The 15294-nt window shown below is 46.4% G+C and overlaps 1 non-coding gene across 1 annotated transcript; it reads right to left on the bottom strand.

Annotated features, from left to right (window-relative positions):
- Positions 1–740: 740 nt before the first annotated feature.
- LOC135054216 (U6 spliceosomal RNA) lies at positions 741–845 on the bottom strand. The gene has a single exon (XR_010243427.1). It is a non-coding gene; the product is annotated as a U6 spliceosomal RNA (small nuclear RNA).
- Between the last annotated feature and the right edge of the window lie 14449 nt (positions 846–15294).

Genomic DNA, 15294 nt, shown 5'->3' with positions numbered 1-15294 from the left:
CACCACGCGGCTTGGGTAAGCGGTGGACCCGATCAATAAGCAAATCTTGGGATGACACTGATTGGAGAAGTCTCTGGGACAATTTGGTAACATAGTCTCTCAGCTCTGTCGGAGCTACCGAGTCGGGCACCCCCCTAACTTTAAGATTGTTTCTCCTCGATCTGTCCTCCAAGTCAGCCAACTTTTCACGGAGCGAGGACACATCGTTTTGTAACTCAGAATGCGAGGTGAGGAGATCATTATGAGATGTCACTAACTCCTGCATTTTATCTTTGAGATGTTCAGTATGACCTGCAATGCTCACCAGATCAGTTCTGAGTGTTTGAATTGAGGAATCCACACCTGTCAGAATGTCGGAGCGAAAGGCTGAAAACATTTTTGAGCATCGTTTGGGTGGTAAGGGGAGCCTGGGGATCCAGGTCCAAACCCAGGTCCCTTGAGAGCAGGAGATTTAGATAGGTTTGAGGGTGTCAGGGAGCCCGCTGAGGTCATAATAGGTGATTTTTGACTCGAGGCAGGGGCTTTAAGAAATTGTATAGGTGCAGGCCGCCTGGGGGTCTTACCCCCTCTTCTTGTGGGCATGTTGAGAGACTATGTCAAAGCAATACAGAAAGGGAGACCGCAGGTGGAAGCCAGGAGGGGTTCTGTGATGGCTAGTATGTTGTGGTTACTACATAAGGATGGGGGCCATCAACCCATGAGGTATGAGAGTCCCGGTTTAAGGCATGAGACCCATTCAAAAAAATATGGAACGCTTCACGAATTTGCGTGTCATCCTTGCGCAGGGGCCATGCTAATCTTCTCTATCATTCCAATTTTAGTATATGTGCTGCTGAAGCGAGCACTAAAGACAATTTATTAAGTGCATGAGTAGTTGATACCACAAAATATTTGTATTATGAATGATTGAATCTGAACTAATGTGAAACAGATCTTTTATTACATGGCATCACCCTCTTGGGTTACCATGGAGATTTAAAAAAAAAAAGATTTCCTGGGGTTTTCGTATTAAGGGGGTCATTCCGACCCGTTTGCACACAGCGGTTCTTTGCTGCGGTGCAAACTGGTCAGAAATGCGCATGCGCGGCAGACACATTGTGCACGCGTGTCATTGCCTGGCGACAAACGTGATCATAGCGGCGATCGCATGAAGATGGACAGGCGGGAGGCATTCCGGGGCGGATACTCACCGTTTTCCAGGCGTGGTGAGTCCAACGCAGGCGTGTTAAGGCGTTTGGAGGGTGGATGTCTGACGTCAGGACCGGGACCTTCATCGCTGGAGCCATCGCACAGGGTAAGTAACTCTTACCATGGTCTTGTTTTGCAGGAAACTTTTTTAGCATAGCAGGGCTGCACAAGCGTTCGCAGCCCTGCTATGCTAAAATACACTCCCCAATAGGCGGAGATTAGTTGGTCCCACCAGCAGCAAAAAGTTGCTTGGTGCGATCAACTCGGAATGAGAGCCGAAAAGGCCCCATACACTACGATGATATGTCTGAGGCTGAAGTCGGATGTAATTTCCCTTGAACTCCCCCGAGGCATCTTCCCGGGAGTGATTCCATACGATTTGTTACTTTTGTGCTATTTTTTGCATAAGATATATCGCATGCGATTGATGAAGCCGCTATACATCGCATGCAATATCGTACGACATACAATTGTACCATGAGATATATCTGATGGGCTGGATAGAGGGCTACGGGGGCTGGGAGTGTCCTGAGAATGCCAGTCAAACTTCCATGTGATACAGCGCATGCGATATATCACATGCGTAAAAAAAAACACACTTTTTTCATCCGATTCCATCCAATTCCGATATATCATTAGTGCAGCACCAACGACCTAGGGGATCCTATCCGACAGCCACGGGGACGCGCATCAGATTGGATACGATCTAAAACACATACGATTGTACACAATTTCATACAATATATCAGACGGATATACCGTTATTTATACATATAATCAGAGCCGGCGCAACCCTCTCAGCAAGAGTCTGCAAAGCAGGGAGGCGCTGGCCAAGAGAGACACTGGCCAAGAGAGACACTGTCCCTGCTCTGAAGGTGAGTACACACTAATAGATATATCTGCAAATCAATTGATCTGCAGATATATCTATGTACGATCGGGCAGTGTGCTGTGCATACACACTGACCGATCCGTCGGGGGACTGACGTCATGAACTGGGCGGGCACCCGCCCGCCCAGTTCAGCTGTCAATCACCGCCGGCCGCCGCAGCATGTGTACGGGCGGTCGGACGACCACCCCGTACACACACAGCGACGCGCCAATATATCGTTAGATATATTGGCCGTCGGCTGTGCTGCGCGGCCGACGCGATACGTCTGTGAACGACGGAGTTCACTGACGTATCGGCCGTACACACTGGCCGATGGTCCCGCGATATATCGGCCGTTCAAGAGAACGGCCGATATATCGACCAATGTGTACGGGCCTTAAGACTCTGCTGCTGCTGCTGCCGGCTGCCACAGCAACAAGAGGCTCGAGTCCAGTCCACCAGCTGATCTTCCCTCCCTCCTCCTACCGGCAGAACACGCAGTAGGGGTTTCATTCCATCGTCCGCACAGGCTGGCCACTTTCACTTTCTGTTCCATGTCCTGGCTGCTTGTGATTTATGACATGAAGCTGTTCTCCATACTCCCTGTGGCTCGAGCCCTCCCCCTCTACAACATGCTGATAAGGATCTTGAGTGTGGTCAGAGCAGGCCGAGTTTAACTCTTTGAAAACTGTTTTCTAATGTATTGAATGCTGCTGCTGTAAGTGTGTGCTTTTTATTTTTATTTTTTTACCAGACCCCTATCTATCTATCTATCTATCTATCTATCTATCTATCTATCTATCTATCTATCTAACTATCTATCGATGGGGGGGGGGGGGGGCAATTATTATATGTATAAGTGGCACTGAAACTGTGGGCATGTGTATAAGTGGCACACACGTATATGTGTAACTGTATATGTGGCACTGATACCGTGGGCATTATTATGCGTGTAAGCGGCACTGCTACCGTGGGCATTATTGTGTGTGTAAGCGGCACTGCTACCGTGGGCATTATTGTGTGTGTAAGCGGCACTGCTACCGTGGGCATTATTATGTGTGAAAGCGGCACTGCTACCGTGGGCATTATTGTGTGTGTAAGCGGCACTGCTACCGTGGGCATTATTATGTGTGAAAGCGGCACTGATACCGTGGGCATTATTGTGTGTGAAAGCGGCACTGCTACCGTGGCATATTATGTGTGTAAGCGGCACTGCTACCATGGGCATTATTGTGTGTATAAGCGGCACTGCTACCGTGGTCATTATTATGAGTATAAGCGGCACTGATACTGTGAGCATTATTATGTGTACCTGTATACGTGGCACTGATACCGTGGGCATTATTATGTGTGTAAGCGGCACTGCTACCATGGGCATTATTATGTGTGTAAGCGGCACTGCTACCGTGGGCATTATTATGAGTATAAGCGGCACTGATACTGTGAGCATTATTATGAGTATAAGCGGCACTGATACCGTGGGCATTATTATGTGTGTAAGCGGCACTGCTGCCATGGGCATTATGTGTGTAAGCGGCACTGCTACCGTGGTCATTATTATGTGTATAAGCGGCACTGATACTGTGAGCATTATTTGTGTAACTGTATACGTGGCACTGATACCGTGGGCATTATTATGTGTATAAGCGGCACTGCTATCATGGGAATTGTGTATATGGGGCACTACTGTGTAGCATAACGTGAATATGGGGCAGTACTGTGTGACGTAATATGAAATAGGGGCACTACATACTGACGATACTTTTGTGCTACTGTGTGGTGTAATTTGAATTTGGGGTACAATTGTGTGGGCACACCCCTTCCTTGTGATACCACATGTGCCATCAGTGTGTGTTTTCCCTTTATTAAGTATTGGAGAGAGGGCGCAAATTTATAGTTTGCGGGGAGGCGCCAAACACCCTAGCACCGGCCCTGCATATAATAAAACTGTACGGGTTGTGTCTGTACATAGCAATTTTTTAAAAGAAATATATACTTCCAGGGTCTGTTTATGAACTATTGCGATGAAGAAAAAATGGCAGGCTTCAAAACTACATTCCTATATGTATATAGGGATAGCTTCCACAGCAAATATCTTCTGCAGCTCTCAAGGCGAAGCTGCCAAATTTGATACAGTTATTTAGTATTGAAAAATGAAGCTATTAGACCTCATAGTGACACTGCGACAAATATTGAAAACATCGCCCCTTATTCCGAGTTGCTCGCTAACTGTTTTTAGCAGTCGTGCAAACGCATAGTCGCCGCCCACGGGGGAGTGTATTTTTGCTTTGCAAGTGTGCGAACACCTGTGCAGCCGAGCTCTGCAAAAACATTTTGTGCAGTTTCAGAGTAGGTCTGAACTTACTCAGCCCTTGCGATCACTTCAGTCTTTTTGGTGCCGGACTTGACGTCACACACCCGCCCTCCAAACGCCCGGACACGCCTGCGTTTTCCCTACCACTCCCAGAAAACGGTCAGTTGACACCCATAAACGCCCTCTTTCTGTCAATCTTCTTGCGATCGGCTGTGCGTATGGATTCTTTGATAAATCCATAGCTCAGCAACGATCTGCATTGTACCCATATGACGCGCGTGCACATTGCAGTGCATATGCAGCGCAGTAGAGACCTGATCGCAGCACAGCGAAAATTGGCAGCATGCGATCAACTCGGAATGACCCCCATCATGTTTTGGTCATAAACAACTGTTTGACTGACGGAAGTGTAGAGATGTGCCCTGTGGGCACATCAGTGGTGCTGTCCCTGGCTGTGGACAGCGCTGGGGCAGCTTGTCTGTCCCCAGCGCTGGGTGTGCGGCGGCGGGTGTCTGGTGCAGGGATCGGATGTTTCCCTGCACCAGGCTGTCAGCGGCGCTGCGGCGGCGCTTTAAACTTGGCGCCGTTCTGGCCGCCAATCAGAAGCGTCGCCCGCGGTTTTTTGAATCCGGCGCCGTCCGCGAGACGCCGGGCGGGAGCCGAGGACGGAGGGCGCGCGGAAGAGCGCCGAAGAGCTTGGGTGGCCGCGGAAGAGGCCAGAAGACTCCAGGCTCGGCGAAGGAGATGTCCAGCGGCGGCTGGACGCGGCGAAGCGACGGCGGCGCCACTGGCCAGGACGGGCCAGCGGCCGAAGATTGAAAAAGAGCGCCGGAGAGGTCACCAGGGGTGGAAAGTAAGAGAGCTGACGAAGCTCCCCCCTGGTGCCTCTCCCAGCGGGTCAGGTAGGCCCTTCTCAGGTGCCCCTGTACCCGTTCCTCCCTAGACCACCGGGTGTTCGGGCATTAGGCCCGTGGGCACAGTCAGGCCCTTCCGGCCTGTGGGCATTCAGTCGGGCCCTCCCGGCCCGTGGGTATATTTGATCGGCCCCTCTGGGTCCGAGGCTGCGCGTAGTCGGGGTTCCCCCCCGGCCCGTGGCCCGGTCCGGAGAAAAGGGGCAACATACCCAGACGGTGGTTTGGGCGTTAGGCCCAAGCCACCTAAGCGGCGCAGTAGGCGGGCACTAGGCCCGGGGGCAATCCAGGCAATAGGCCTGTGGGGACATTAGAGGGCATTAGGCCCTAGTGTACTTTGGCCAAGTAGGGTAATATAAGGTGACCCTGGGCACCAGGCCCAGGTCACCCACGAGTGACGAGTTAGGCGGGCACTAGGCCTGTGGGTGAAGTCAGGCCTCCGGCCTGTGCGCAGTCAGGGGGCGCTAGGCCCAGTGAGTAAGTGCCCCCCAAGGTGAATAAAGGTGGCACTGGGCACTAGGTCCAGTCCACCCCAGGGTGTTTAGGTAGGCAGGCTTGCTTGGCCTGAGCCCCACATAAGGGAAGGTACAGGAGGTGGGTAGGCTGTGCGGCGTCCACCCCCCCCCAGAGTGCAGGTAGGGATCTAAAGGAACCGCACCGTTTGATGTTGTACTCTGATATGTGTGTTGTTACCGTGCAGGGAAAAGTGTCTGTTTGTTTTAGAGTTTGTGCATAGTTTGTGTTGCACCACCCACACTTGAGCCAGTTTGAGGGCTTTGTTATGTAGCTAGTGTAGCGGATGCACACTAGGTTAGAGTTAGGCCCTGCACGGCTGTTTCTCTCTTTGCCTCCTTACAGGGACCTGTAAGTGGAGAAGATCGGAGTACAAGACGTAGGACGGTGAGTAACATCGGTCTGTGTGTTCCTTCTGTGTTCGTCCCTATCTGTCTCCCTTCCTTCAGGGCGAGCGGTGAGCCTTGCACGCCGGTGCAAGGTAGAATTTCCACCTGGTGCGAGAGTGCCAATAGGTGAAATTCGGGCTCTGAGGCGGACGCCTGGGATGACCCTCACCTAGCCCGAAAGCACGTTTTCCTCGGTTCCGGAGGGCGTTTCGGTCCACAGTCAGGAGGACGGCACTCAGCAATCTCCTTCCTCCTAGGTCATCGTGTCTGGATCCGACTGAAGATTGCCAGGTCCGTTGAAGGTTCCGGTACCTGAAGGTGAGAGGTGTCAAAGTCGAAAAATATCATGCTGCACGTTGCCATATATTAACCCCATGCGCTTGCCCGCTGCACGTGCACATTCTCTCCCGTGCGTACGCATATTCGCAGTTGCGTGACGGCGCCTCCACGGGCGTGCGCCCAGGCGCGTGGTATGTGCATTTACGGTAGAGTTTGTGTGCGTCTGGCGGGCGACTCAATCGTTACATAGTTAATCCAAATAGTATATTTTATAGGTTATGGTCCCCTTAATAACTGTAAGTTTGTTTAGTGTAACTGGTTCATGAACAAAGGAATTCCTCTTTGCATGATACGAAGGGTCAGACAGGGTCTGAGCGGTGGTGTTTGGTACCTAACCGAAGAGTATTTTATTAGAAACAATCCGGTGCTGGTTAGGTAGAGATTAATCGCTCCTGCATATAGTTATGTCTATAAGTAGTTTCTGGACATTTACTGTATTTGCGGTTCATTATCCATGTGGTGGGAATCCTGAGATTCCCTCCCACCTGAGCAGTCTGGAATAGTCACAGCCCACCTGTTCAAACAAACCTATGACCTTTTGTTGTAATGTGAAGACAGATTCCTGTGTCCAATGAACAATGAGATTGCAGGGCCCTTTGTAGTGTACTGTATGTTGTGTATATAAGAACAGCCAGCCTGGCCCAGCTCAGTCTACTCTCCACAAAAGGTTTTCATCACTGACTAACTATGGAGCTGGTGACCAGGACTGCGCAGCGATCATTCCCCAGTGTGTAAGTTTTTCTCTGTAACCAACTTGTTCTCTGTTTGTATTTGCCATACTCTCTCTCTCTGTTATTGTTACGCTGTTGTATATTGTATATGTGTAGTTATTATGTTTAGATATTGATGTTAGTCTGTAGTGTATAAGATATTAACTGTATTTTTACATAACTAAATCTCGTTAGTAAAGGTTTTGGAACCTTAGCAAGGTATTGTGTGTTTATTACATCATTGAGGGTATTCGGAGCGTCTCAATCGCTCAAGCGGCTTTTATATAATAGAGGTTAATTAGCATTGCATTGTGTTCACATTACAAAACCAAGGTTTACAGTATAGGCTCAGCCTTTCATTGTGTTGCATACAAGGTTTACTGTGTGTCATCCTGTGAGCGTCTGCGCCGCTCGTGTTCCTCTTGTGGGCACAGCGTCCGCTACGCTAGTAGCGTAGCATTACAGTACTCGGACCGCCTATAGCGTGCTCGATACCCAGTGTAAGCCGTGAGCGAACGTGCCGCTCGTGCGTCTCGACCACGGCCTAGCGTCTGCTACGCTAAGTGCGTACCCTTACGGTACCCCGTACGCCCATTGCGTACTGAGTCTCTTACCAATATATAGTGAATGTTATAAGATAAATAATTAGCTTTATCAATTGGGGCCTCGTCCTTCCTCCACATATCCGCACTAGCGAACACAAGCAGACTTTATCTGTCAGCAAAGGGGGAAGGTAGTATCCCTTGGTATCCGTGTTGGTGGTTGGGGATACGGTAGTGCTGACTAGATAAGCATCTGCATCGCTACGTTGTAGGAGTGCTGGTGGAATCCGGAACCGAAGAAGGTAAGAACATTAAGCTATTGTCTTTTTAAATCTGGTTTTAATTTCTATTTGGTGCCAACTGCACACGCAGATTGGATTGCTTGTCTGTTTAAATAGGTTTAAAAGTATTTTTAAAAGCTCTGCATAGCTTGATAGTTTTATTTTTAACTCAGGCCTAAAATAACTTTAGGGGTTGGCATGGTGATTTTCTTTGTGACAAAAGGAGCCGCATGGTCTGTCCTCCATTTTGTGTAACCCTCATGGATGTGGAAGGGGGAGGAGCAGCGGCCATTTTGGGAAGGTCAAATTTTTTTTTTTTTCCTGAATGGCTGATATTCAGTTGACTCGGGAAATAATCAGCCATCCATTGTCAAAAAGAAATCATCATTTAATGAGTTTTTAATGCATTTATCTAATCCATATCATAAATCAATTATAAATAGTTCAGATGGGGATTAATGAAAGTTAATAATAAAATAAATATTTGAACGACACACAGAAATAAAACAATGTTGTTGTTTTTTTTTTTTTTCTCCCTTCAAGAGCCTGTTTAACTCTGCTACTTGTGAGATGGGCCATTGAAATGCAAATGAACCTGTGTAACTGGGTTTTGTTTTGTTATTTCTCCCAGCAGTGAAAGAAATCGCCTTCACAGATAGTTAAAAAGCACATTCATATGCAAATTAGAAGCACTGAATAGGGTCTCATAGATGTAATAGTGATTAGTACATTTATGTAATATCTATATGTGCGTGCTTACATCAATGTATGTTATTAGATTAATTTAGAATTGCATTTTTCATTTGTGTAATTTTCACATCTCACTTCCTGTTTGCCATTTATCATTGATAACGTGCTGAGAAAGATTTGTTGCTATTGGTAGTTAAAAGTAAAAATAATACGTAAAGGAGTAATTTGTAAAACATGCACACGGCTTTGCCTAAAGATACAAGGAAAGATCTGTGTGGTGTTCAGTAAATGATTACAGTTAAATATAATTTGCATTGATAGAAACGTGTTACTTGTGTTACTGTGGACGTGTCTGGCCTGTGTACACGTGTCCCTAGCAAAGGGCGGGACAAGCGTACGCGACGCAAGGGCCGACGCACGTAGCGTATATTACGCAACGGAGCGTATGGGTACGCCCACGTAATACAAATCACATGATAGTATTGTTTTAGTAGGCGATACGGAGGCAACGCGATAATAGCGCAAGTCAATCTCAGTGTCCTAAATTTTAGTGTAAATAATCCTTCTCTAGTTGTAACTCCTTTCGGGACTAGACTGCGATACTGAATGAAAGGGATTTCTGCGCAGAAACGAAAGTAAAGAGTATATGAGGTGAAAGAGTGTGTATACATATATATAAGTTTCTCATTTTTGGGGTGGAACCACAGGAAATCGAGTTCTCGTGAGGTACATACGTGAAAGTGACGGCGCGGTGGCTTGGGAGGCATCCCTTGTTAACACATTAAAATAAGAGCATTAGAGTATAGCAGACCAGGAGGTCACGGACCAGGAGGTCCAGAGACAGACCAGAAGGTCTAGGTACAGCGGACTAGGAAGTCCGCTATAGATAGAGTCAAGAAGCACAACACCAGGAGGGTTGGTGCAATACCCATATAGGCCATTAAGCTCCAGCTGAAGGAATTCGCAGCCACCATTTTCGATTCCACTGGTCGTTCCGCACATAAGATTAGTTGCTTATGTGCAGAACGATTGTACTGCATGTAATTGTGTGCATTAGTTAGTAACTTGACCCAGTACCATTTGCGTACGCTAGAGGGGTCATAAACGCTATTTGTACATTCTAACGTGATTTGTGTAATTTTTTTTATTTTAAGGGAGGTTCGCTGGTCACTCAGGAATTCTCCAGCAACTGATGTTTACTGGGAAGGGTTAAGTGCTCTTCGGATCACACCCACACGTTCCAGTAAATAGAGGTTCAGGTCGCAGGGGCCCTAGGTTGAGTACGCCAGCGCTAAGGCAGTGTGTGGGCGTATTGGTCGACGTGGGCGAGTGAGTGGAGGTACTCGGTAAACTTTCACCGTCAGCCTACCCCGGACATCTTGGTTTTTGTAAGGGTTCGCTGAAGACCCTGATTTGAAGGTCAGAGGTAGTGAAAGCAACACCTGCAAAGATGGGGCCAGTTGTTCAGGTAGGGGGCGATCAACTCTGGTCCAGGTTGATTTAGTAAACCGACCAATCGGGTCGGCAAGGTATATCATGTGTGAGAAATACGGTTCACACACACAGAGGTTTTGTGCGATGAATGGGAAAGAATGACTGTGCATGATGGGGAAAAGTTCCCACGGGTAGGCAGTTTTAGCCCTGAGGTGTTACAAAATCTAAGGAGAAGGATATGTCTCATTAAATCTGCAAAGAAACGGATCAAACATTATGATTATTTACAGTTATGGCAACGGGAAAGTGAAATACAAGGAGGATTAGCTTACACAGCTGACTCTCACTTTGGTAAGAAAAATATGGCAACAAGAGAGAAAGTGGTTACAGAGAATGGCACACTGGGGTATGATAAACATGCACTTAGTAACTGTATAGATGATAAGAATAATTGTAACAAATGTAACAATGATAAAAGTAAAACTGTTAAATGTACAACTGTTAACCCGTGCAAGTTGCACTCCATGTTAAACTTCCCTCAGGATTACAAGCAAGAAAGTGAGCCCAGCACGAGGTCGGCACCATTTCCAGCAGCCATCATACAAGACATCCAGGTGGACGCGACCCAATCGGTAAAGGCAGTAGTCAAACCCCCTTGCGGAGGGTCAGGTGAGGTCGTGTCCACAGGTACGTACAGTGTTATATATCCCGCACAAACAAATGTATCTCATATTGTAGAACCAACACAAGATGATGTTATAATTGAATGGAACATCAAAAGACACCTGGAGTCACAGGGCAGTAAGCAAATGACAATCGGTAGACAAGCCCTGACAACGAAGTCACACCAGCTTAAGCCCCAAACCCCTGTGAGAAATTCAAATGTGATAGTTTGTTATCATTGTCACAAAGAAGGACATTTTGCAAGAGATTGTAGATCAAGAAATATACAAAAGTCATATCAACCCCCTAGACAACGACATGACCATGATATCCAAAGAAACAGGGAAGCACAGGGAGGTAAGAAGCCTCAGATCTCTGTGGGTAAGTCAAAGGTGATAAGATGTTATAATTACCAGAGGGAAGGTCATTTTGCACGAAGTTGTAGGGTTAAAGATCCACAAAAGGTATATCAACCCCCTAGAAAAAAAAAAAAACATGAGCAAAGTCATGATACACAAAATTGTAATCAGGGATCATATAAGAAGAAGTTTGGGCCGCACCTGTAATATGCAGTCAGGAAAGTTGATCATTAGGCCTGGTAGTAAACCTGAGGTTACAGTTAATGATATTGGGAGGTCAGTTCCGTGTAGACACAGGAACGGCCGGGTAAACTTTGTAATTTATCTGTAAATGTTTCTTTCTCCCCATCTCTGACGTTCATCGGCAGAACTCAAACATCACATAGCTACTTGGTCTTTGCAGAAGTCTATCTAACCCCAGTGTGACCTACCGACATCGGTGTGTCCTGGCCAGGCACAAAAGGGTGGAGTGTGGAAATACTGGTGGGGGGAGACTGCGCAAAGATACCAATGGATGTGATGGTGTGACAGCCTGATGGTGAACGGAAGATCTGACAATGTTTTTTTGTTTGTTGTTTTAGGTAACATATATATGAATTGTTCTCTCTCTCGTTTTTTTTTCTTTTCCTCTTCTCTCTCATGTTCTCATGCTTTACAGATGGTATGTCACACATCAGTTAGACAAATGGTAATGCAAGATTTTTGCTCCTTCGCAGATTTGGAAGGAATATTGTATCACCGGAATGTTCGTTTGGAAGATTGAGAGACAGCACCTTTAAGATGACAACAGAGCAAGAGGAACAACAAGACTAGAAGACATCGTAACATTTTTCTTTCCCCTCAATTATTTTCTGTACCCCCATTACAAATTTCTCCTTTTCCTCCTATAAGATGGACTTGCCCCAAGAGACTGTGATCCGGATTTTCCTGTTGACCATGATGTTGACCAGAGCAGTCTGTTTCGGTGAGAGTACCATGGAGGTCGAGAGAGGATCTGGAATGGGTTCTGATGACCAGGATGGAGGCGTAGTTTTCCAAGAGCAACATAATCACAAAGTAAAGGCGAGTATCAGAAAACGATCTGATAGCATTGACAATAGAAGGAATTGTGAAGGATTGTTAGCTGAAGAGAACTGCATCTGTAGGCATTGTGACAATATAGTTGAGGATGGGTGCATCAAGAAATGTCAGTCCAGTTTTAATGTCCACATGGACCGGCATCCATTGGGTGACTATCACTCTTTAGTGGGTAAAGTGTTAAACCAGACAGACTGTTGGGTATGCTCACAAGGACCTCAAGGTCATAGCAAATCAGGACTAGTACCATTCCCTTTAACTGTAGGAGAGGTACTTGAGTTAAGTGGTGGGAGGCCGGTGGACAAGAGGTTTAATATCTCTAGTCCTCCTAGTTTGAAGCTCCACCAGTATCATGTGGATAGGTCCTTAGTATGCTTTAACATTTCCAATCCCCGAAAGCCGGGAAATTGGGAAGTGTCATGGAGTAATCAAACCATGACATTTTCACATAGAGCCGATAGGATGCCCACAGACACAGAACTTATACGCCAAATAGCCGACAGTGGAAAATATTTCCGGTATAGGTACACTCTAGGAAGTAGGACCATGCGAGTTGGAGAAGTATCACCAGGATACTGTGCACATATCATACAACCGGATACGTGTACTAGACAGATGGGAGAATTAGGGTTAGGAGATTTCACATGGAAAGTTTGTAACATGGTTATGTCATACTCAGTCCCATATGTTCTCCCCGATGATGCATATTTCATATGCGGGAGGAAGGCGTATAGGTTCCTTGCCCCAAACTCAGAGGGATTGTGTTACATTGGAAAAGTACTGCCTGAAGTAATGACTGTATCCCATATCAAAATGAAAGACATACACCGTGGTGCCCAAGCTCCTTATACTCACACTCATTACGAGCACGTCGTTAAACGGCACCTGATAGAGAGGACAGAGCATCCGGCCTCTGATCTGATCCATGAATCCACCGGGATTCAATTCCTACTCGCGTTAGATATCACTCGTACCGCCAGAGGAGTGATAAATTATAGATATATATCTGCGCTAGCGAACTTGTTAGACAATATCACCGAAATGTATGACGACACGTTCAGGTACACTGGGAGAGAGTTACAAGCCTACAAAACAGAGCTGGTTCAGCATAGGATGATTCTCAATTATCTCACAGCAGTGACAGGCGGGTATTGCGTTACCCTAGCAACTCAATATGGTGTAAAGTGCTGCACGTATATTACAAACAGCACTGAGGACCCGGCCGAGGTCATAGACCAAAAGATGGATGACATTTTGCAATTGAAGTGGGAGTTTCGAAGGAAACACAATCTCACACTCGCTGCTGTGGGTAATGAGCTGACCAGTTGGGTGTCATGGTTGAACCCACGAAATTGGTTCTCTGGTTTAGGAGAATGGGCCCAAGGCATTATCATGGATGTAGGGAAATTTCTCTTGTGTATTCTGGGAGTCGTCGTATTGATTGGTCTGATATTTAGATGCGTTCGGACTTTAACGAAGTGTAAACGTAGTACAAGAGTGATGAGTCTGAGGAGCGAGGACACTGCAATAACAACAACTAATTTGATTTATGACCCAACAATAGAGACAATGCTGTGATGAAAATGTGATTCCACGGTCCGTTTCTTTCACCCGTTTCTCCTTTGTTTTCCTCCAAGGTACAAAGACATCCGCTTGGAAGAAGAATTTGACAACCTCTTTTATACAGACCATTGATGAACTATGCCACAGACCCCCAATATCCCTAGTGACTTTAACTTTTATGAAAGCCCAATACTTTAGAGACTGTAATTTTATGGACAATGGAACAGCTTTTGCTCGCTATTTATAGCAAAAGCACCGAGAGACATCAGACAACATGTACATTAGACAAGACATCAGACAAGTCCTCAATCGGCGACTGTTTATTTAAACTCGCATAGTTTACGACTGCATTTATAACGATTGTTTCTTAGCTTCATCTCTACAACCTCCAGGTAGTATCTCACATAGCCAACGGGTGATTCTCACATATTCGCATTCACATGTTCCCCCCCCCCTTCATGTATCATCAACTAAATGTGCTCCCCCATTTGTTGCAACCAGAAGCCGAAAAGAGCTCGGTAGAGTTTGACAGCCCATCCACAGACCCGTAATACGGGATAAGAAGGATTCAAATGTATACTTCGCAATACCTCGAAGCTTGATTTAAAACACGTACGGCACGATGGTACATGACCCCTCAGACATGGATTCATACACACACGCTTCTACTATCTCACTAGGTCATATCTTTCTAACCTTCTCCTCTCTTCCCTTACCCAATCATAAAAAGGTATTTACATGATGACATATATTTTTCTGTTTGAACTGTTTTAGGAAGTGGCAGTTATTGATGACTGCCAAAGGGTGGACTGTCAAAGTCGAAAAATATCATGCTGCACATTGCCATATATTAACCCCATGCGCTTGCCCGCTGTACGTGCACATTCTCTCCCGTGCGTACGCATATTCGCAGTTGCGTGACGGCGCCTCCACGGTCGTGCGCCCAGGCGCGTGGTATGTGCATTTACGGTAGAGTTTGTGTGCATCTGGTGGGCGACTCAATCGTTACATAGTTAATCCAAATAGTATATTTTATAGGTTATGGTCCCCTTAATAATAACTGTAAGTTTATTTAGTGTAACTGGTTCATGAACAAAGGAATTCCTCTTTGCATGATACGAAGGGTCAGATAGGGTCTGAGCGGTGGTGTTTGGTACCTAACCGAAGAGTATTTTATTAGAAACAATCCGGTGCTGGTTAGGTAGAGATTAATCGCTCCTGCGTATAGTTATGTCTATAAGTAGTTTCTGGACATTTACTGTATTTGCGGTTCATTATCCATGTGGTGGGAATCCTGAGATTCCCTCCCACCTGAGCAGTCTGGAATAGTCACAGCCCACCTGTTCAAACAAACCTATGACCTTTTGTTGTAATGTGAAGACAGATTCCTGTGTCCAATGAACAATGAGATTGCAGGGCCCTTTGTAGTGTACTGTATGTTGTGTATATA

Source organism: Pseudophryne corroboree, chromosome 2, assembly GCF_028390025.1.
Source record: "Pseudophryne corroboree isolate aPseCor3 chromosome 2, aPseCor3.hap2, whole genome shotgun sequence".
NCBI classification, from domain to species: domain Eukaryota; kingdom Metazoa; phylum Chordata; class Amphibia; order Anura; family Myobatrachidae; genus Pseudophryne; species Pseudophryne corroboree.
The sequence above is the reverse complement of the archived record's forward strand: the minus strand, read 5'-3'. Positions and strand labels throughout refer to the sequence as shown.